The 21,477-nt window shown below is 46.9% G+C and overlaps 7 non-coding genes across 7 annotated transcripts; 3 read left to right on the top strand and 4 right to left on the bottom strand.

Moving 5' to 3' along the window:
* Nucleotides 1-210: 210 nt before the first annotated feature.
* On the bottom strand, nucleotides 211-282 carry Trnag-ucc (transfer RNA glycine (anticodon UCC)). The gene has a single exon. It is a non-coding gene; the product is annotated as a tRNA-Gly (tRNA).
* A 1,963-nt stretch (nucleotides 283-2,245) lies between these two features.
* On the bottom strand, nucleotides 2,246-2,317 carry Trnag-ucc (transfer RNA glycine (anticodon UCC)). The gene has a single exon. It is a non-coding gene; the product is annotated as a tRNA-Gly (tRNA).
* A 4,753-nt stretch (nucleotides 2,318-7,070) lies between these two features.
* On the bottom strand, nucleotides 7,071-7,142 carry Trnag-ucc (transfer RNA glycine (anticodon UCC)). Its single transcript has one exon. It is a non-coding gene; the product is annotated as a tRNA-Gly (tRNA).
* A 4,548-nt stretch (nucleotides 7,143-11,690) lies between these two features.
* Trnag-ucc (transfer RNA glycine (anticodon UCC)) lies at nucleotides 11,691-11,762 on the top strand. Its single transcript has one exon. It is a non-coding gene; the product is annotated as a tRNA-Gly (tRNA).
* A 2,572-nt stretch (nucleotides 11,763-14,334) lies between these two features.
* Nucleotides 14,335-14,406, top strand: Trnag-ucc (transfer RNA glycine (anticodon UCC)). Its single transcript has one exon. It is a non-coding gene; the product is annotated as a tRNA-Gly (tRNA).
* A 4,014-nt stretch (nucleotides 14,407-18,420) lies between these two features.
* Nucleotides 18,421-18,583, top strand: LOC144143638 (U1 spliceosomal RNA). Its single transcript, XR_013317145.1, has one exon. It is a non-coding gene; the product is annotated as a U1 spliceosomal RNA (small nuclear RNA).
* A 2,268-nt stretch (nucleotides 18,584-20,851) lies between these two features.
* Nucleotides 20,852-20,923, bottom strand: Trnag-ucc (transfer RNA glycine (anticodon UCC)). Its single transcript has one exon. It is a non-coding gene; the product is annotated as a tRNA-Gly (tRNA).
* Nucleotides 20,924-21,477: the final 554 nt, after the last annotated feature.

Genomic DNA, 21,477 nt, shown 5'->3' with positions numbered 1-21,477 from the left:
GACGGCCGCGGTGGCGGCTGTTCTGATGGAGGCCAATAGCGAAAACTTGCGTGTATTTTCATTTCAGCGCACGTTAAAGAGCCCCACATGGTCGAAATTGATCCGGAGACCCCTACACTACGGCTCGCCTTACAGCTGAGCGTTAGCTTCGCACGTAAAACCCGCATGTTTGATTAATTAATAACCAAGAATGAAAAAATAACAAAAGCTTGCGTCGGCCGGGAATCGAACCCGGGTTAACTGCTTGGAAGGCAGCTATGCTAACCACTATACCACCGACGCCGCCGGTCCCGACGTTTCCCGGAGCGCATCTTGTATGGAGTATCTTTGGCGTGTCCATCTGCTGAGAGGAGGGCGCTAGAAGGAAGCTACGGAAATAGGTCAGTGGTCGGCAGGCCCGGAACGAGCTCTGCCGGAACTCAAGCAGCGCTAGAAGGAGCCAGTGATGCTTGTAAAATGGAGTGGCAGAACAACGCAGGGATCCTAGAAGTCGCAAAGGCACCTGCAACTGATGGGATAGGCACGGATGCTGTCGCGCGCAAAACATTGGTGATGAGACTGGGACCGCTATAGGCATTTTAACACAAATACAGGATTTTACATCTGTATTTTCAGCTCCGCGGTCTTTGTTCTGCCTCACATATCTCGTGCTTACGCATAACTGTTCTGATCTCTATCTGCCCTGTATGCATTTCAGCTGTTTGTGAGTTTCAGCTCAAATTAAAACAGCAGGGCTTGTTTATACACTTAAATACAAGTAAACTTTGTAATGTGAAACTTCCAATATGGCGATTACTGTCAAGGTTTGAAACTATCAACGCTGGCAGTTTGGGACGTCGCATTCAAGCAAAATGATGCAAGAATGAAAATATCGATGCGTTGCAGGTGAACTAGCAAAAGGCAGATTTAATATTGACCGAAGAACATATTTAGTGTGTATATAGCACAAAAAGCATGCTCCCCTCTTTTTAAGGACGACGACAGTTGAACGCGAAGCTTTCTCGCAACGGATTCCTTTGTTGGATCTGAATATGGCCTTTGACTCGCAGACGATTTGGACTTTTACTGGCTCAGCTTTGACACTGACTCACACGCAATTTTGACTTTTGATCGCAGAGGACTGACCCTTTGCAATTTGATTTCGCTCGAAGAAGGCTTCGCCTTCATCCAGTGTCGTCGTTACATACAGGGATGCATGACTGTTCTCTGGTATTTTGCACGTCCACGCGCCACTCTCACACTCAAAAGTGCTACGAGTGCGTCGTGATGTCGCGACCGGATAGGCGTCAGCTGGATATCGCGAGGGACCCAAGTGCCACTCCGACCACGGGAAGCACTTTTTTCATTCGCTTTACCCACTATCATCATCGTGAGAGAACGTTGTCTCTCCTGCAGTGTGTGTTCGACGCGACATACGCCATGAGAGATACATACAAAGCTTCTCTTTAAAACAGGGCAAATTCATCCCACTGTGCACAATGATGCTATAGTTTTTAGAAAATGATATGGTCATTTTTTCTCCCAAAACCATACGGAATGTAGGTTGAAAGACGAGCAAATACTCAGCCCCGTTATACAAGGACAAAAACAGCGCGAGTTTTTTCGGACACATCACAGTGAAGTGCAGCTGTGAACGCGGGCCAACATATATTCGTGTGGCAGCCGGCAACACGTTTAGCATGTGAGAAAGCGTGCACCTGACTTTATTCCCATCATGCGTCGGCAAGCTTCTAAGACTCGATGCCAGTGCGTTATGAATTGTGCTACATTGTGTGGCATGAAGAATACCTGTCAGTGGGAAGTTTGTACTGATTGATTGTAGTCTATTCACGCGAAAACGACAATGTGCATCTTACGTCCTTGTTTATTTGTTTCTTTTGTCGGTTTGGCTCTAAACGACAATGTGCATCTTACGTCCTTGTTTATTTGTTTCTTTTGTCGGTTTGGCTCTCTTAGAGCACACGGAACGGTTTGGCTCTAAACGACAATGTGCATCTTACGTCCTTGTTTATTTGTTTCTTTTGTCGGTTTGGCTCTAAACGACAATGTGCATCTTACGTCCTTGTTTATTTGTTTCTTTTGTCGGTTTGGCTCTCTTAGAGCACACGGAATTCTGTAGCATGGTCTCAAGCAAGATGCGCGAAGTCCACATAAACAAGAGGAGACTGAAGCGAAATCCTGGCGCGCATTTTCTACATCCAGTCACAGAATAAAATCTTAACCACCGAAAAGAAAAAAAAAAGCATGCGTCGGCCGGGAATCGAACCCGGGTCAACTGCTTGGAAGGCAGCTATGCTAACCACTATACCACCGACGCCGACGAATGCGGTGCTTACCAGGACTCGTCTTGTAAGGAGTATTTTCGGCCTGCCTATCTGTTGAGGGGAGGGCGCCAAGATGGAAGCTAGAGAAATAGGTCAGCGGTCGCCACGCTCCCAACGAACGCTGCCGAAAGACCAGTGGTGCCTCGGGAGTCAATGATGTTCGGAAGGCGGGATGGCAGAACAAGAGTGGAACCACAGAAGTCAGAATCTAGGCGGGAAGGATTGAGAAGAGTAAAATGGGGGCCGCAACCAAGATGAGACTAAAATTGAAGTGGAAAATTGCCCCCAGTGGACGTGTGGCATTCCAAGCGAAATTAGGACCAACTGCGCCTGGTTTATACCCCGCGTGGCTGCAAGGATATTTAGTGCCAGGTTTATTCTGCCATACCGGTTTTAAGACACCAATTTAAGTGCACTTGGTGTGCTGTAGGGCTGGGTTTCGGAATAATTTAGACCGCCACGATTACACTTTGTGATAGCGCCTCCAATGTAAAATGATTTACACCTTTTCGGTCTATCAATAACACCCTTACACATCTCATTCAAAGGTGTAACCAACGATGATACACCCTCTAAAAGGGTGTGTTATAGTGTTTCCCCTTGTGTATAAGGCTATTATATTCGACAAAACAACCATTGATTGGTGTTTTATTTTGTTTTTTGCATCCTGTAATGGGTAAGTTATAAAAAGTACAAATTCTCCTTGAGGGTGTAAATTATTTTACATTGTATCCGACTAGCACGTTACTACATAAGCAGCATCCTTTTAACACATCTATAGATTTTACGGCGCGTTCTCAAGCAACGAACCTAACCCAACAGCAGTCCTGTGTGATTTTGCCGCTTCAGGCTTGCATGCACAGGTTTAAGTCTATACGTTGCAAGTTTATCCTTTGCTCTTTCAATAAGGACAAGATCTTTCATCAGAAGTTCGCATAGTCTATAACATGTGTCTGCCTTTCGGGTGAGAGTTTTGGGTGTTTTCGCACCTGGCGATTGATTCAACGGCGGGAACAGTTGATCGCCAAGTTTAATTGCAGCAGGGAGTCCCAATGTTCCGCGTCGCTCAAAAAAACAGAGAGAATGAACATTTAATAGAGCAAACGGCGGTGGTTGAGCCGTCACTGGGTTGGGTGAGTTCGCCTCAGTCCAGGTACAGGAACGTGCTTTATGACGATGGGGGGATTTCTGCACTGTTTACAATTACAGCCTCTGAGTACGGAATAGAGACCGCGAACCTCTGTGTGGTTGCACAACGCGGTAGGCAGTATACATTTCGGCGATTAGCACTTTGATAATGCTGTTCTCTGCGTATAGGAAGAATAATAAGCTATTTTTCTCAAATGCTAAGGAATCGCAGCTGCGAGTGGCCCAGCAAACATCTCTTGCATCTCTGCAAGAGAAATGTATGCAGCTTCGAGTGGACGGACTAAGGGTCCAGTTTGAGGTATCGATCTGGCTGTGCACGCCGTCTCACACTACCCGCGCCAGAAAAGGAAAAAAGAAAAAAATTTCCCCGCATTTCCCCGAGGGGAAGAATGTGAAAGTGCGAATGCACGAGTTGAATTTGCGCGGTTCGGTAATGTTCGCGAAAGAGAGATCACACACACACACACACACAACTACAAAGAAAGAAAGATCCATTTATTCACAGACACCTATTTGTGTTGTCGTTGTACTTGATTGCTAGAGCGGATCTCAGCTTTGAAATTTCGTGTCAGTACTCCTTTAAGCGGGTGCATTAGCCCTTCTCACGCCCGATTCTTGGCCAATCCCCCACGTGGGTATGTGCCATGTCATCGGCCAGGCAGCGCGCGCCCATCTCCCGCCGTTGCCAAGGAAGACGAGGAGCGCGCGCACCCGCAGCTGTTGCTATGTGGACGGACGGCGGTCGCCGGAATTCAGGGTCGCTTATAAAGTGCATTCGCACTTAAAAAAGGGTCGACCGCGGTGAGGAATAGGGGGCATGGTGCGGGGGAATATTTGGCGAAGAACCATGGGGTTGTGCCCTTCCAAGAATATAGATATGGTCTGCGAATGCAGCACACTCCCGGATTAAAGGGTGCAGGTCCGCGATAGATTCCACTGAAGAGTGCGGGCAACGTGGGGATGGTGGCTTCCCCTGGTGAATCCGTTTCGAAAAGATGTGAGGGCTGAGAGCGGCATCGGCAAGCGTCTTGTTAATCAATTTTGGCTGGGAATGGTTGAGAATGGACGCCACTGATATGGCTTAGCGGGGTGCTTGATACTATAGGAAACATCCGCACACGTGGCGAGCTTGGTCTAGCGGAAATGTGGGATTGGAAAAAAAAAGTGAATCTAGCCCATCCCAACTGACTTTGTTTTGTACTGCAGACACCAAGCAATGACATGGATAATATATTGATTGGGGGTGGGGGAGATAAAAGGTAGCAAACGTAATGGGTACGAGTTGACAGCTGCTTTAGGGCGTGACGGGTGAGCTATGCATTATTTTTTCCTGCATTGCAATCCACAATAAACACGTCTTATATGCCGCATATCTCATATGGTCACATTGAAATAACTTACTTTTTCTTAATATTCCTCGGTCGGCGAAGTGGCACTGTAAGGTTATTTCAGCGGATGAAATAGAGCCCGGGGCTCTTTTTTTGAGCTGCATCATGCTCTGTAAGCTAGGCCAAACCTCCAGCCTAACACAGTGCGCCACCTTGTTCTTTTAGTAGACATAGTAGAAGTGGACTTTATTAAGAAGTACGGGGCGGAGTTTAATTGGGGAAGGGAGAGTTAGAAATCGCTACATTTGGGCCACGGGAAAAGCGTCGCCATCAAAGCTTTCTGGCGAGCTGAGTATCTCTGCGGTCCGTTTGCGGCCGTATCTCGGCTCCGTCGCTCTCCGGCTCTTGTTGAGGATCACCTTTCAGTTCTGGAATTTTCGCAGAACGAGATACGTGCGCTTCCCCCATTTACTATGAGACGTAGAAGCTGCAGAAGAGGCAGCAAAAGGGCCTTCAGTGAATCGTCTCACACTGTACACGTGAGCTGCTAGACGTGCAGGGGATTGAAATGTAGAATGGCATTAGTGGCAATTATAGTGGTAGTGGTAATGAGCCTTTATTTACAAAGGTTGGAGGGTTGGGCATGAATTCAACTTCTTCAGCTGAAAAGACCGTCATACCGCGCTCCTTACAGGGCTCAAGTTACCCGGGCTTGCTGTTGCTCCGTTAATGATTCGATCAGGGTGGCCGAAACACAGCATACTCTTACTAACATGCACTCTGACAGCAAGGAAGTCTGCGCCCTTTTGACAGAAGGCGTTATTCTCAAACCGGCTTTGAAAGAACTTAAGCGCCTTAAAATCACGATAAGGGTACACTGGGTACAGGGAAACACAGGTTTGGCAGATAACAGATAACAAAAGAGCAAACCTGCACGCCGCGAAGCACTTTTCTGGGCATCTGCCAACGGTGGACAAACACAGAAGCCCGTGATGGCGCCAAAACTGCAACTGAAAGAATACGCAGGCAGCAGACGCAAATTTATTCCTCCACACAAGAAATTACCCAGGGAGCAGCAAACCACCATTCCGCTGACGCAAAGGCAAGCACTACTCATCCCCGACGAAGTATACATGTTCAAAGGCGGCATAAACACTTTCAAACAATGGGTGAGGTATGCAACGTGCCGATCAATCAAGAGCACATGTTATGGCTTTGTCCTAACCCAGGGAGAAGCAATATCCGCAAGGAGTGGCTGACTGAACTGGCCACGCTAGAGCCGCAGGTATCCACGGCAGGGTGTGTTCAGAAGACCATAGGCACCGCGCCAGCCTGGTAAGACCTTTAAAGAACCCACCAATGAGGGAATCCAGTGACACCCTGGAATGAGAAGATCTTTTGAAACAGCACAGCCCGGGTTCAGTCTGGATTCTGTGCGTGGAGTGCAAAGACTGGGTTCATGACGACTGCGTGGGGACCCACGAAGTGAATTTCAAGTGTTTCTACTGCAAGAACTGAAGGGCTGAATTTTTTTCTAACTGTCTCGTTCTTCCCCCCGTCGCATCTCGTTCTGCCCCGCAGGTTGGGTAAAATGAGTCATTTGGTGCATTTTTATTTCTTTTTTAAATAAACTTTTTCGGAGTCGTAATACGTCCATATTTATGTGGCATGTACCTTGTACACAGAAGAACGTTCCGGCATCGAAGTTTTATGGTATCAAGTGAAATAAAAAAAATATTCATCATGTCCAAATTTTTCCAACAACTTGCCCCGCTTAACCCTAATACCCAAGTAGCCCCTTAGCCGTGTTCTGAGCTTTCTCAGTATTTCCTTTTGGTGGGGCAGTCACTGTCATGTCCAACCAACTGGCCCGCATCCTCAAACCCACCGTAAAGTGTGAATAATTCATTGAAAAATGCAGACGGGAACAAGTAAAAGTACGGAAGCATTGACCCCTGCTGTTCCTCCCGGAGCCAAAATTTTCTCTGGCATCGGTTCGCTGCGTACTCAGTGGTCGTCAAAAGCCATCGTTACTGGCAGACACTCATCGGTGATCATCTTCAGTTCCTCGCATTGCCAGATGACATCGCTTCGAATGGTTCGTACAAGCTGCAGAAGAACTCTTCATCGGCTGGCTTTCACTGGTAGGCTCTAAAATACAAAAAGAAACGATAATATAACCGCCGGCGTATCGAACACAAACACTCCCTGGAACCTCATAATCATATATTGGCCAACAAAATGTAGAACCAATGAAACAAAAAACACGTGCGTCGGCCGGGAATCGAACCCGGGTCAACTGCTTGGAAGGCAGCTATGCTAACCACTATACCACCGACGCCGACAGGAGATGCGGTTCGACTGGCTCTCGCTGCAGGCGGCTGTCTCCGTTCGGGAAAGGATGGTCCTGTTATGTTTCACACCTCGAAGGTATGAAGGCCTCCAACTTCCCTTTCCGCTTTTCTTTTGGTTATTCCCTTGTGCTGCCCTGCACTTGCCAGCGTTTTCTATTATCTTAACCCCGCAAATTATCTTAACCACGGCAATCAGCCTAGGAAGTGTAGTCTAATAGGCATTTCTGTGCGCGCAGACAGGGAATTCCATTGTATATACCGCGTCCCTTTGTGTCTCCGTCATGACGCTCGCTGCGCATACTGTTCCGCCCGAATTTGATGTCCTCGCTTTGCGCGCCTGTAGCAGCCTTGTTGTACAGTTGTATTTTACAAAATCAGGCTCAATTTTTCGTTGAGTTAATCTTATTAGAGCCTAATGAAAACATTGTACCCGGAAATGAGACTGCGTGTGTTCGTAAGCAACGTACGCGGCATTACGCATGGAAAACTGCCATTGCGAGGTCTGTTGTGAGGGGAAAGGAAAGTTAGAAGGACTAGGCTTAACAGCAGCGGCACTTACATTGCCATAGAAGAAAATTAGAAAACATGTATTTATTTATTTATTTATTTATTTATTTATTGTTACTATTGCAATTGTTGGCAAAGGGTGCACGTATCTCCTTTGGTGAAGTCTCCCTACATGCACTTCACGGCCGTCCATTGCCTGCCCAGCATTTTTTTCCTCAATATTTTTCCTGAATGATATTTTGCTTAATGGAAACAAAGTCATGTATCGATGATTTTCTTCCCTATAAAGGCAAAATAGGGCGTCTATTGATTTCCACGGTGACTGTCAATTCGTGCGAGCAGTGGTTTGATTCTGGCGCCACAGAGCCCGGCGTTACTTCAATGACCCATTTTCTCCTCTCGTTTCACCCTCCGCGTCAAGCGATGCCTCGCTATAAACATCCGTTTCAAGACGCATCACGCAACCTTTTAAACATTTTTTTTAGATGATAAATATGAGATCATGAATAGTTTACCTCTTCTTATGTATAAAATGGGGCGTGTATTACTTCGCAAGCCAGTTGTGAGTTTGAGTGAGGAGGCGTTTTGATTTTGGCGCCGCCGAAACCGGGCTTGGGGTAGTGGCCTATTTTCTTCCGTTCCCGGCCTCCACCGAAAAACAGGATTCTGCGCTCAATATATCCCCTACAAGGACCGACGCGGAGGGGCTCCATTCCGTCGGCGTCCCACTCGGTAGGCGCGTCAGCTGGATGTGCGCTTTTTCTGCGTAATTCTGTGGGAATTTTTGGAGAAAGTGTCAGTGTTTGCTAACGCGGTCGCTTTATTGTGTGCGATTTTTTGTACTCGGAAATGGCATGGAGAGTGATTTGTGTATATGCGCCAAATAAGGAAGTGGATCGCCGCCTTTTTTTTGAAAGTTTGAAAGGGCATTTAAACTGCGAAAGGCACGTAATATTTCTTGGCGATTTCAACTGCGTCTGTTCGAGCGCTGATAGAGCAAAAAAACCGCCGACACATGATTTGAGTGCGATGGTTTTAAATAGCCTAGTGCATGAGTTTGGCCTAGAGGACGTCGCGTGTGTTCTGTCGAACATGAATGCACCACAGTACACACATTTTCAACGTGAAAGTCACGCAAGATTGGACAGAGTTTACGTATCCCTGGGTCTTGTGCCTCTGTGCGAGGCCTACAACGTGAAACCGCTGTCCTTCAGCGACCACAGCATGGTGACGTTTACAATAGGTCAGAAGCAAAGAAAAACTCGCTTTAGCTGGGATACCTGGAAATTCAATGTCAAACTACTGAATGATGAACCATGCACAACTTGTGTAAAGAAAAGATTAAAGCAGGCAATCGGAACAGAAAGTGGGTCACTTATCACTGTCTGGGAACAGCTAAAAAGTGACGTTAAGATAAGTGCAATAGAAAGATCGTTCGTCATACGTCATAAAGAAAAGGAGGAGGAAACACAACTACAAAGCCAGTAGCACTTCTTGCTAGGCATTGTGGCTCAACAGCCTGGAACTTTTACAAAAGAAATAAGAGAAGTTAAAAATAAGTTGGAGGTCATTGACATCGAGAAGTACAGGGGTGCCATAGTGCGCGCACGCGCAGAGCGACTCTGGTTGGGCGAAACGCCAACCAAACGTTCCCTGAGTGACGAAAAGGGTTATGCGCAAAAGAATGAGATTAAAGCTATTCGATACAATAATGTGGTTTCTAGGGACCCTGAAGTCGTGGAGCGCGCGTTTTTTGAACATTATAAGGAACTGCGGGGAACTGAAAAGCAAGGCAGTAAAGATTACGAGCTAACTTTCTTGCCGTCAATGCCAAAGTTAAGGGATGATGACAGAGCAAGCATGGAGGCGCCGATTAGTTTGCAGGAGATAAATAACGCCATCGACGAATTATCCATAGGGAAGTCACCGGGGCCAGACGGATTGGGAACCGAGTTTTACAAGTTCTTCAAAGAAGATATAGCAGTAATTTTGTACAGGGTCATAACGGAAGCGTATGAATCCAAGAGAACACCGCCTTCGTTCCGGGATAGTCATATTGTGTTAATTCCTAAAACTGATGATCCTGAAAAGCTGTTGGCGGTAGAGTCGTATCGGCCAATCAGCTTAACGAATGTTGATTACAAAATTTTCATGAAGGTTTTGGCTGGAAGATTGAAAGGAGTAATAAAAACAATTGTTGGAACCCATCGAACATGTGGAATTCAGGGACGATCTATTTTTACGAATATTCATGTCGCAAGAAGTGTATTAGAGTGTTGCGACGCTCTAGGGGGCCACGTGGCGATGACCCAAATTGATTTGCAGAAGGCCTTTGACCGTGTTGCGCATAACATTCTTTTCTCAGTGTTAGAACACGTTAACGTAAGATCCGTCATCCTCGAAGGTGTAAAGATGTCGTAGACTCAGTGCTCAGCTCGTGTTATTGTAAACAAAAAAGCGGGACGAAGTTTTGATACACTGTCGTCGGTGAAGCAGGGGTGCCCCTTAAGTCCCTTGTTGTTTGCGATTTATCTTGAACCCTTTTGTTTAAAGATTCTTCAAAATGAAAATATACACGGATTCCGTTTGCACTGCAGTGAAGTTAAAATTTTGTCATATGCCGATGACATCGCTGTTTTTTGTAGTGATAGGAAAAGTGCGAGGGAGGTGGTGAACGATCTAAAGCGATTTTGCGAGTTGTCTGCCAGTGCAGTTAACTGGAACAAGTGCATAGGATTTTGGCACGGTGACTGGCAAAGTAAGCCAGTGTTTTTCGAGAACATGCCTTGGACGACAACTCCGGCCAGGTATCTGGGCATCCCCCTTGAAAACTACCAGGATGCTAGAGAGTACTGGGACGGAGAAACTGATAGAGTTAGAAAGAAATTAACACATAGTGGGGGGGAAGGGATCTGTCAATGTTTGCCCGTGCATCAGTATGTAGTGTGTTTGCTGTTGCCAAGGTATAGTACGTCCTACAGGCGATTTGTATGTCAAGAAGGAACATACAAAAGCTGCACAGAGTGTTTGCGGTGTTTTTGTGGGGCTCAAGTTGAGAGCGCATGAGTCGAACTAATTTGTTTCGCTCGGTGAAAAGTGGTGGATTGGGATTGGCACATTTGTTTATCCGACAAATAGTTTCTAGGTTCATGTTTCTGAGAGATCAGAGAGATTGCTTTCTACGTACTGTGGTACAAGTCCGACTACGTTATGTCATTCCAGACTATGTAGTTTCAACTTCTGAAATGCGATGTGTACGTGTGCGTGGGTTCTTGCGCGAAGTGGTGGATGCTTTTAGGATTTTAAGGGTTAGGTTTTCCTCGGAGTATTTGAGTAGTGCACCGCGGAAACGTTTGTACAAAGATATGATTGATGTGTGTCTGCCTGTTCCGGTTTATCGTCAGTTATATGCAGTGGGTTCTGGAAAAGATGTTCTAAAAAGAGTGAAACGAATGCCAGTGCGTTCATCTGTTAAATCTTTCTTCTTTAAACTTCATAGCGGCACGCTTCCGGTAAAACCCTGGCTGCAGGAAAAAGGACTATATGTACACCCATGGACACTTCACTGTAGACTATGCCAAAAGCTGGAAACAATTGAGCACATCTTTCTGGACTGTTGGGATGCGGTGTTTCACTGGGACATCCTCCAACGAACCCTGAAAAAAGACTTACCATTAACGCCTTATGGCTTTCGCTTTTTGCCCGTAAACAATGATGGAGGCGTGCCCTATGATATGTTCATGGCACTTAGTCTGCATTCTATGTGGAAAAATCGCATGGCGGTTCAAAATGCCGAAGGGGATGCTCGTACAGTGCGAGAGTACTTCATTGAAAGCGTTGCTTATATAAGAGAAGTTTATCGAGTGATGCCGGAAGAGCCTGAGTGGTTACCCATTCTGGATGTTCTAGCGAAATTTAAGATGTTTTAAGCCACTCCCTTCAGCCGATTGGTGGCTGGAGCTAGTAATTTGTGTACTGAACAGTGCGTGTTGTGTTGTCGCCAAGCAGGCAATAAAGAGAAAAAAAAAGCGTCGGTGGTATAGTGGTTAGCATAGCTGCCTTCCAAGCAGTTGACCCGGGTTCGATTCCCGGCCGACGCAAGTTTTTTTTATACCTTCACTTTCTATAATAAATCTACCATACTTCACCCCGTACCGTGAATATTCGATCTATACTGCAGTGCCCGCCATCCTGTCAGCAACCAACTCCAAATGCAAAATATCCGGAAATACCTGTGCAAAATGATTGTGATTTCTTACTGTTAATGGGTGGTATAGATCTGGCAGCTATGCGACGCAACTGTCAATGTTGCAGCAGCCAGCTTAAAAATACGTCCTTCGTTACCCAAGAAACAACGGCGTCACATGCTATTTTTTCACAAACACGCAAGGGATAGAAACCGACAATACGGCAGCTGCGTCCACAACAACCCAGCGGCCATGTAACGATTTGACAAAACAATCGCCTGCTTGCTATGCTGGAAAAATTGAAATATTTTTCTGCACTCAAGGGGATGGGCATGAAAACAAAGTAGATAATGTCCGCAAACAAGGACGACAGGGGTTCACAACTTCACACGCACAGCTGCAATACAGCTGACAGGGCCGATAAGCGAGTAAGAAGTCAGCTGATAAGGTGTACTGTAAAAGTGGTGCTCCCGCCTGCATAAACCGGCGCAATGACTTCTGCATGATGTAATACGTGCACGTGACGCACGGAAGAAAGAGAGGGTAATTTCGATGAATGAAAGGTAGGCACAGAGAGGTCAGCCTGATCGCATACAGGCCGTGGCCTGCACTCTAAGAAATTATCGGACCTCTAAATATAGTATTCTTTATATATATATCTCTGTGTGTGTGTATAAGAGAAGGGTAACGCGACGCAATGTTCGCACACGTATAATAATTTTGGGTACACCTTCATATTATTTTTTTTATTTCGAATTAGGACATCACGTTATTTCCCACCACAAGCAGAAGTAACAATACCAACGTTCAGTAGAGCTAATTTCATTAGTCTCGTTGCGTATTTCCCCCAAATCTATCCACGGCTGCAAAGGAAACCAAATAATCTAATGCGAGAAATGGCTGTGACCCGTGACGGAAATAAACCCGCAACGACACCATTGGAGCCATGAAGGATTTCTCAGCATTCGAAGCATGTGCAGAAAAGAGGGAACACGTAAGAAGGTGTATAAAATTAACTTCAAGAGTTCTAAATACCCCTCACAGACAGCGTTAGAACGCACGAAAACAGGTATATTTGCAGAGGCATTAAAGTAAGAAAAGCAGCCGACAAAAATTTGACGTTGGTCCAAAGATGCCGTGTAAATCACATTCAGCTTGTTTCAAAATGTGTGATAAAGGTGAAACTTAATTCGCGTTTGAAACTGGTGCAATTAGAGGAACACAGCAGCCCTATCATCCACCGCATTTCCAGGGGACATTTATAGCCTTAGGCTTACTCATCTATCCTGAATGTGAAATGCGGGCACAGCCTTCGCCTATAATACGACCCACCAACTTGCAAGCAGATCACTACGCGCAGCTCGCAACAAAACAAACTCCCTCCCCTAGAAATCTCCCCCGTAGCCAAAGGTATGGTTAGTCTCGGAGGGATCAGAAGAGGGGTAACAGGTTACATATTGCGAAGGGTATTTCTGGGAGAGACAGTGGGAAAGAACTAAGTGTACATTCCTGTGGAAGCCTGCTAGCGAAACTCCACAGCGAGGTTCGTGTCTGTTTGGCCTTGGTTCGCGGCAATATCTAGCCTTCTCAGATCACAGCTGTCTCAGGCCAGCTCTTTAGCAGATCGCCTTTCGTTACAGGCTTTATCCGACAACGGTATTTCTTGGGAAGTGACGTAAAGGCGGGAGCGCATTCTACCTCTGTAAATAGGAGCGCCTGATGACTGACTGACTGACTGACTGACTGACTGACTGACTGACTGACTGAAAATGACATACTTCCCAACGCTTAGCCGGAACTGATAGACGTAGATTTGAAATCTTTCGAGTGCATTTCTGCCATGGCGTAGGGCTCACAAATGCTGCGTCTTTTCTTTAAATTACGCTCATAAGAAAGCAAAACGGAAAAATTGTGCCTCACAAATTTTTAATTACCTTGCGTGCACCCTATGTAATATCGAACTGGTTTTCCCGATGTATATAATCCGCAGAGATATCTTAAAAACAGTTTCACGGTTTCGCCGAAAGAAACCTTATGTGGCAAATCCGGATTTGGGAGTAAATTGGATGATTTTCGGATTTTTCAAAACATGCTTGCTCTTTCGATACCCGAATTAATTTTTTGGTGACAATGTTCCCTATAAATTTGGGCGAGTGCAGATTTAAGCATCTCGTCCTTACAGATGCCGCTAAAAGAACAAGTGGGATTTCTTAAAATTACACCCTGAACCTTTTAAAAATTCTCTTTTAGATGATAAATATGAGATCATGAATAGTTTACCTCTTCTTATTTATAAAACGGGGCGTGTATTACTTCGCAAGCCAGTTGTCAGTTTGAGTGAGGAAGCGTTTTGATTTTGGCGCCGCCGAAACCGGGCTTGGGGTAGTGACCTATTTTCTTCAGTTCTCGGCCTCCACCAAAAAACAAGATTCTGCGCTCAATATATCCCCTACAAGGAGCGACGCGGAGGGGCTTCATTCTGTCGGCGTCGGTGGTATAGTGGTTAGCATAGCTGCCTTCCAAGCAGTTGACCCGGGTTCGATTCCCGGCCGACGCAGGCATTTTTTTATTATAAAGCCTCCAAACGTCTGTTTCTATATGTTGAATTTCCACATATACTGCGGCGACCGAAATACATTCAGCGCTCAACTTAAGGTGCGAAATGCGGCCAATCCCTCGAAAGGATATAGGAGAATTGCGTTACGATTCGGGATACTATAAGTTATTGACCGAACGTCTCTGCGGTGGCAGTTGTGAACTTACGACTGATAGTTTCATCGCCCTATGAACCAATATTTTTCATAGTTACTTATCAGAAACAGTGGTGGTGGTCAGAACATTTTTGCTGTCATTTAGACAAAAATCAGTGAGAGAGAAGTGGAAATAGCCTATACATCGTATGCCGTTGTCGCCTTCTCCGCCCGTTCCAAGACTTCTTCCTGGGTCTTAGGCGTTGAGCTGCGCACGGCAGCCTCCCACTGCTCAAATATAGTTATTTGAAGGGATTTAGGAGGGGGCCGTGTGGGACATTTCTACATTATGAGGTTCAGATCACCTCTTCCAGGGCACAAGAGGCAGGAGGGAGAGTAGAGGGAATGGTGGATGAGGTGCGCCTAAAGGCTGGGTTGGGGAATGTGCGTGCCTGAAGATGGTGCCACAAGACCTCACGGTACCACGAAGTAGAGCGATGGGCAGGGGAGTAGAATAGTTGTTCGAGACGGTAGTTGGATGTAATGCCATGAATGGGAAGGAGGAAGCAGGTGGCCCCGACGATTGTGGCTGCCGAGTGGCCAGAGCTCGGCAGGCAAGTTCAGGGACGCCGGTATAGAGAATAGTTGTGGCATGCGTTGGGGGTTGGGCATGTTGGATGGCAAGGGCAGTAAGGGAGATTCTACCAGCACTGAAGTTGCGGATGGCGACTTTTGAGTCATTCACGTTAGCGCGTGTAAGGGAGTGGGTCATTGCAGGCGTGATGACGGCCTTCTCTCCTCGAAGAGGTGGCAGAAATTGCGGCTGCCGTAGTAACGTGGCCGTCCAAAGCAACGGCTGCGAGAGAATAAAGGAGGTCAGACGGGTAGGCAGCGGAATCGACATTCGAGTACATTTTTCCTAGAGCTCAGTGACCTGTGTAGAGCTTTAGCGCGTTGTGAACGGCCAGCAGTGTGGTGTGTAGGGCGCATGTTTCGGGGAAGCGGGAGAATGCGTAAGTTCTTTGGCATATGTGTAGGGTTTGTGTACTTGTGCTGGAAATATAGTCAAAGTATGCTGAGTTTGAACTATTCCAAACTCAAGTACAGCAGATTAATAGTGAAATCACTGCAGTTAACAACAATCATCCTCAATTCGCAGCACCCTCAGTTCCTGAAGATGACAGGGCCTTCTCCTCAGTAGCACGAACTTGTCGTCTGGCAGTGGAATAGCCGGGGTTATTGCCATAAACAGGCTCAGCTCCGGCAATACATTCCCGCATGCCAGGCCAGACCTGACATTACTGCGGTCCAGGGAAAGCACGAAAGAATCCATTTCACTTGATATAGCGCTTATAATATTCCTTCACTCGAAAAACCTAATACCGGCATTTCAGTTATTCGCCATTTTCCAGCCGATTTCACCACATTTGCTGGAATCGACATCGAGTACAATCTCTTTGAGATCCTTCCAAAAAAACTGATCGCCTCCCAAGCTATGTGTTCTAGATATATAGAACCGCCCACAACAGAACCATCACCCATTTGGCTCCCTGTTCCGCATGGCTGTCCCGAAGGCTGGTAAACACCACCTATTCATCGTGGGAGACTTCAACACCCCCCACCCCGTCTGGGGGATACATCAGCACGACTCTAAAGGTTGCGACTGATGGTATCAAATTCAAAATTGTATCTCCTCACCTCTTATCGATCCCGACATTCCTACTTGACAAGGCGATAACGTCACTGCAGACACCCCTCCAGGCCTCACCTTGACAAACCGTCTCCCCCTAGCCTCGTTGGTAAACACGCAGAGTAATTTAGGAAGTATTCACTACATTGTTAGTATTGCACTCCCATTTCCCCATCGACCCTTACGACCTCTCCCCCTTACTATTACTATATGGGATGCTTTCCGTCAAATCAGGGATTCCCAGGACCCCACCAGCATTGGAAATCTCTCCTGAATTTTCCCCTCTTCAACCGAATGTTCAGATGTGCACTAGAGGGCCTCGTGACGATGCACCATTGGAAACGATAGATTATCGGCTCTTCCATATATGAAAGGCCAAAGAAAGTCTTGTGTGGAGATGGAAACGTAACCGAAACAACCGAGAGCTCTGCCCTTCGTATCGCCAAAGTGGGTCGGGCTATAGAATCGCACGCCACGGAATTCGCAAGGAAAAATGGGGAGAAACCTGCGATCGCATGATGGACATTTTGGACGTGCTCGCACGTGGCAACTCCTGCGCCATCAGCTTCATCTTATCAACACCAAGACCGCTCATCGGTAACAACTCTATCAACACCGCCAACATCCAGATTATCTCTAAGACACATGGCGGGACACCCATCTTCAGCCCCCTCACAAATCTCAATTCCCCACTACATCGGTAGCTCGAATTCCGTCCCAGACACCTGTATTGACAGAGGTACGACACGCACTGAGCCAGCTTCAGACGCTCCCTTCCCCTGGTCCTGATAACATCACACACTGTGCGCTTCGTAATCTGGATGACAATTCTATCACCGCCATCAGAGATTTCTTCAACACTTGCCTTAGCGAAGGCAGTTTGCCTCCCGAATGAAAAACTGCATCGGTCATTTCTATTCCAAAACCCAATAAACCCCTTCAATTGGATAACCTTTGAACCATATATTTGACATCGTGCTTGGGCATTCTTTATTTTGTGTAGTGGGAGCGGCTGCTGACCAGTTCCGACCCTGCATATCAAGCTATACTTGTGACGGCGGTGACGGCGGCGACTTCTCGCGGCATCCTGGACATATAAGGCTGACTACACCCCCTTCCGTCACCCCTTTGCTCTATAATAAACGTTTATTAAGGACGATAGCCTTTCTTCGGCTACTTTAACCCAGAAATTTGGCCTGTCTGGCCGCCTGTCTGTCTGTAACTCGATTTAGCCACCCGGCCAAAGTAAAATACTCACTGCGCAATAGTCTTATATACTCTCAGCCAAATGTAAACGTCTAAGCCCGGCTTATATGTTCATACTTGTCAACTTTGTTGAACAAGAACAATATATTACGCATATATAAGAAAGGAAATTAGTACATAAGGGATATTTACAGTGTTCCTTTATTTAAAAATTCCTGGATGCTCGGTTTTTCGATAGTAAATGATATTCTACATCTGCTTCAGAACGACGCGTACAGCCTGCTGTTACCCGCGCCACCTCCTGGCGGCATATGAGAAATCACGCGGCAACAGCAAATAAAGATTCCACTAGCTGGGTTTCACGTTCTGCTTGGAACGCACGTGGAGCACGGCAACGCGGTTCAATGAACCTTGAAGTCGGCCGCCTCAATACTCGCGCGTCTCCGCCGTACTGCAGCGCTGGCATCCAGGAACCCCGCCTGTAGCAGTGGAACGCGGTAAATTCAAATCGCCTTGAGCAAACCTTTAGTGTGTTTACCTTGGAATGAGCGCGACGGGACAAGAACAGTATGAAAGGTGAGCGGGAAAGCGAAGGGGGGCATTTCCTTGGCAAATGTCTACAAAGACTATTGTCTTTTCACGACATTTGTAACGAAAGGAGCAGATACGCGGCCAATTTTTTATCTTTATCATTGATTGTGCTCAAACGGAATGACAGCAATGCGCTTTTGGCACTGCCGACTTCGCATTTATTAAACATCAGACCAGTACCGTTGCCAAGACACTAACAGCCATAAACAAGACTGGGCCATTCCAAGACTTCTACTAAAAGTTGTTTGCGACTCACTAAAGGGTATTTTCACTTGCGTTTATTTCCACAGTTCATGTTTCGTCTAGTTGCACTTTTACTTTCTTCGCCTCCCGCCACCGACGCTGTATGATTGCACGTTGCAAGAGGGTTCTTCTTTAGGCGCGCTTCTCAGGCATACTTACCTGGTGTCGGGCTGCCCGGTGGTCCCGATGGCCGGCGCCCCAACTGGAGGTCGTCCATTGCACTGCGGTTGGCTGAAGCTTACCACTTCTCCTATTCGGGGCAGATGGGGCATGTAATTTTTGGTAATGGGGCTAGGCGTTCGCGTCGGCCCCTTCCCTAAGAAAATTTCCCCGCATTTCCCCGAGGGGAAGAATGTGAAAGTGCGAATGCAGGAGCTGAATTTGCGCCCTTCGGTAATGTTCGCGAAAGAGAGATCACACACACACACACACAACTACAAAGAAAGAAAGATGAATTTATTCACAGACACCTATTTGTGTTGTCGTTGTGCTTGATTGTTAGAGCGGATCTCAGCTTTGAAATTTCGTGTCAGTACTCCTTTAAGCGGGTGCATTAGCCCTTCTCACGCCCGATTCTTGGCCAATCGCCCTAAGTGGGTATGTGCTTAAGAAATTGGGAACTCTTCTTGGCCAATATTCCTGGCCAATCCCCCACGTGGGTATGTGCCATGCACAGACACCTATTTGTGTTGTCGTTGTACTTGATTGCTAGAGCGGATCTCAGCTTTGAAATTTCGTGTCAGTACTTTTTTAAGCGGGTGCATTAGCCCTTCTCACGCCCGATTCTTGGCCAATCGCCCTAAGTGGGTATGTGCTTAAGAAATTGGGAACTCTTCTTGGCCAATATTCCTGGCCAATCCCCCACGTGGGTATGTGCCATGCACAGACACCTATTTGTGTTGTCGTTGTACTTGATTGCTAGAGCGGATCTCAGCTTTGAAATTTCGTGTCAGTACTCCTTTAAGCGGGTGCATTAGCCCTTCTCACGCCCGATTCTTGGCCAATCGCCCTAAGTGGGTATGTGCTTAAGAAATTAGGAGCTCTTCTTGGCCAATCGCCCTAAGTGGGTATGTGGTGCGGACGGACGGACGGCGGTGGACGCGTGATTCAGGGTCGCTTAAGAAGTGCCTTCGTACTTAAAATTCCAAAATGAGTTCAAAACAAAACTCTACAGTGCACATTTTCACTCTGGTCCCTGTGAGTTGCTGTGTGCGCCGTCAGCCATGAGGGTTTCTTGGAAACAGCAAATCACGTTACACTGCTTGAGTATTCAATCCCGCGGGATTTGCGTTGTGGTGCCATAACGCCGGGACAATTTTCATTCCGGTGCTTACACAACTACCACGTTACTAGGGGTGGATTATCTAGGGTTCAAGTTAACCGTACCCTCCGGGCTTAGTGACCCCTCCCCTCCCCTGAAGAATGGGAGAAATGGCCTACTTCATGGTTTGGTTGCAGAAATTTTAAGCCTCCTGCTGATTTGCCCTTATTGAAACAGATATTATCTGTGTCACTAATGAACGCTTCGAAATGGGTGTTCGTCGTGTAATGTGCGTAACCCTGAAGTCAGCTAACAGTTCCGCAGTCTCAGACAGAAACGTTGCAGTCGCCCAAAACCGGCCATCGCTTTTGCCCGGTAAGGGGTTGGGAGTACGAGGGATGGGAGACCCCGCCCATCTCTCCTAGGCCATCAGCCAGGAGTCCTTGGTCCCTGGCGGCTGCTTCGGTTTCTGTTTGAAATCCCCTTTACTGCGTTGGAAAGAAACCCAGAAATAAGCTGACGCAGAGGTTTCTATGCTATACTATGCTTCCATGATAGTGTAAGCAGCGCCCAATGAAATAATTATACGGTATCGAACTCTCGGATTATGGAAGGACCCCAAAGAAATGGTTTATTTATTTATTTATTTTGCTGATGACGTTGGCTTGCTAAGTAAGTCGGTGGACGAACTGCAAAGCATGCTTTCCGCACTGGACAAACAAAGTAGAACCGTGGGCATCAAAATAGAGATGCAGAAAACTAAAGTAATGATCAATAACCTCGGGACAGCACTGCGGTTTGAGATAGGTGGCGATGCAGTGGAAGTGGTGACCGATAATATCTACTTAGGCCAAGTTGTGACCTCGGATTCTACCCATGAGGAGAGATAATTAGAAGGATACGAAACGGGTGGTGTGTTTTGGGCAGGCATTCGCAGGTAATGCATGACAGCCTACCATTGTCCCTGAAGAAGAAACAGTACGACACCTGCATCTTACCGGTACTCACGTACGGGGCAGAAATTAGGAGGCTTACTAAAAGGGTTCAATTTACATTGATGACGAATCAATGTTCATTTGGCTTCACATACAAAAAGAAGCCATGGGAGTAGCCACGCCAAGTAGGCGAGGAATGTCGCACGCTCCGATGGCGGCGCCCGCGAAGGAACGGGACTGCAGCGACAGAATTCCGTACCCATGAGTTTGCAACTGAGAACAGAATTTGTGGTAGACAACCGGGTAATGCTCGAGTTCTAAATTTCGTTTCCTGGTGTGGAAAGCGCAGGCGTGCTCGACTCAGCTGAGCGGAAAAAGAATACATGTGCGTCGGCCGGGAATCGAACCCGGGTCAACTGCTTGGAAGGCAGCTATGCTAACCACTATACCACCGACGCCGGCGGTACAAGTAGTTGTCTGGACTCATCTTGTATACTTTCCGGCATGTCCATGCGCTAGGAAGTTGGTGAATTAGGTTAGCGGTCGGCACCAGTGGAACAAGCGATGGCGAAACCCATGCGGCCGAGCGGTGCAAGACGGCTAATTTTTGGAAGCGGGAGGCTTTAGACGGGGGACATCACAGAAGTTGAGTAAAAGGGATGGCGAAAGTAGATGAAGCGGTGGAACCTTGAAGGCACAAAACTTGAAGTAGAAGGTTGCACCGAGGAAAGTTGTGACACAACCAGTGGTCCTACCCTCAACGCTTCCAATTACTAGGTAAGCTGGGCCCCGAAAATTTCCACCCACATTACTTGGGCTCCTTGTGAACTCAGTTCTGTTACTGCCCCACCAGGTTAAAATAGCGGGCTTCGGCACCAGAGCTACACCCGGGCTAAGAAGCGTGCTACAGAGCATGCCTGCATAGCAGCCAAGTTCTACATATTTCTCATTCGTCAAATGCGCAAAGTTGCGACAAATACATCCGTATGCTAGTACATACGTTGCATTGCTT

Source organism: Haemaphysalis longicornis, unplaced genomic scaffold (genome assembly GCF_048455015.1).
Source record: "Haemaphysalis longicornis isolate Haplotype H1 unplaced genomic scaffold, Haemaphysalis longicornis Haplotype H1 scaffold_6, whole genome shotgun sequence".
NCBI lineage: Eukaryota > Metazoa > Arthropoda > Arachnida > Ixodida > Ixodidae > Haemaphysalis > Haemaphysalis longicornis.
Note: the sequence above shows the minus strand (reverse complement) of the source record. Positions and strands in the feature narration are given on the sequence as shown.